At 43.0% G+C, this 1,985-nt stretch overlaps 1 non-coding gene across 1 annotated transcript; it reads left to right on the top strand.

Annotated features, from left to right (window-relative positions):
* Positions 1-1,115: 1,115 nt before the first annotated feature.
* LOC132987647 (U1 spliceosomal RNA) lies at positions 1,116-1,279 on the top strand. The gene has a single exon (XR_009675704.1). It is a non-coding gene; the product is annotated as a U1 spliceosomal RNA (small nuclear RNA).
* The last annotated feature ends 706 nt before the right edge of the window (positions 1,280-1,985 follow it).

A 1,985-nucleotide genomic window follows, 5' to 3' on the forward strand; every position in this document is an offset into this window, starting at 1 on the left:
TAATTTTCTGGCTAAACTAAATGGTTCGATCTTAAATTTTACAAATGAATAACTCTGTTTTTTTTTATGGGTAAATCTGACATTTGAAAAGTATCTAAAGCTGTCAGACAAATGTGGTTGAGTTTTTTATGTGGAGTATAACATTGCACAAAATGAATATATTAAAGTTATTTAGGCTAGTGCCTCCAATTTACTGCAGTAAGGTTCTTTAGGAGAAGTACTTCACCCCAATGGACACCAGAGAACCCTCATCCCAAAACACAAAAAGTCTGATTTTCTGGCAGACGTGTTAAGCGCTGATGCAACTTGTTACCAAACCCACAGCAACAGAGACGCCATTCACATATCTTACACCAGAACGTACAACGTCATTTGCTGCAATTAGGAATGTGGTTAAGACCCCAAGCAGCCCCTCTAGCTACATCCTGCCAACACACACACACACACACACACACACACACACACACACACACACACACACACACACACACACACACACACACACAAAAACCCACTTACACACAGATATATTGAAACGTAGAGGGCTTTGTAACAACAACAATGCTCTCATTGTTTTGTGTTCTTGCTATGTGATTGTTGCCAGCGCTGGTACAAACTTCACACCACTATTAAGCACCAGCAGATACATTCAGAAAAGTGGGCAATTCAGTGGAGCTGTGTTTTGTTCCCTGCAGGTTTATATGATAACAAATGAGCCGGCATCTATCAGTGCTGCTGGTGTGGGGAAACTTTTTCAACCTTTCAAATGCCAGCTTTTCAAGAACCATGAAAGTGATCCATGAGGAGAGTTTTTGTGAAAAATGATTGATCTTAAACGTCTCTTAAACAACATCACCAAAGATGAGCTGTTCAAAAGAAACATTTCTCCTTCATGGACATATAACCACGAGTCTTATGATTACAGTGATGAATTATTTATGAATATGGTCCTAAGCATGTGTTACTAATGAGTGTGTACATTAATTTTTTATCCACTTTTTCCTGGATGGATGATCAACCCCCGGACCAGCAGACATTATGGGGTTTTACAAAATATACTGATACTGAATTAAATTTCAACTCTTCCAAAGATAGTTTAACCCTTTAGTACTGCCATACTTACCTGGCAGGGGAGATACCATGATCAAGAAGGTGGTTCACCCATGGCGAGGCCTGGCCATTGCACTCCGGCGGGGCTGACCTATGCGAATTCCCCAAATGTGGGAATCTCGACTGCATAATTTGTGGTAGTGGGGGACTGCGTTCGCGCGCTCCCCTGATTTTTTTTTTTTTTTTTGGCGGCAGTAGCTCAGTCTGTAGGGACTTGGGTTGGGAATCGGAGGGTCACCGGTTCAAGTCCCGGCACGGACCAAGTCCGGAAATTGGTCTGGTAGCTGGAGAGGTGCCAGTCCACTTCCTGAGCACTGCCGAGGTGCCCTTGAGCAAGGCACCCAACCCCCCCCACCAGCCCAGGAGCGCCCACTGTGGGCAGCCCCCCCACTCTGAGACCCCCCCATCAGTGCATGTCCATAGGATCCTGTTTGTGCATGTGTGTGTATTTCGGCCTATGTTTGTGTAGCATGTTAACTAGACAGAGTGTAAAAACGAATTTCCCCTCGCGGGATCAATAAAGTATAAATTCTTCTTCTAGTGACCTTCAGCAACCTGTCTCGTTGTCCGGCTCAATTTGGGAGGTTTTGTTTGTCCAGCTGACTGTAGACACGTGCTGTTTATCTGCCAAAACAACCTACGTTGGAGTGTCCTAGGCCCTGTCATTTGTCCTCTACCTTTAAACGGATCCTTTCTAGATAATTGACAGATAGCTCTTCTAATATGTTTATATCATATAGGCTACTAAACGTTGACACAGAGATTTCGTTTAGAGCTTGATCCTGGGTTTCTTTCAGTCTATGTAAAGGCATTATCAAGAAAAAAGAAGAAAACTGCCTCACTAAATAAAATCTAACAATTTGATACAGCCTATT

This window comes from Labrus mixtus, chromosome 13 (genome assembly GCF_963584025.1).
Source record: "Labrus mixtus chromosome 13, fLabMix1.1, whole genome shotgun sequence".
In the NCBI taxonomy this organism is placed as follows: Eukaryota; Metazoa; Chordata; class Actinopteri; order Labriformes; family Labridae; genus Labrus; species Labrus mixtus.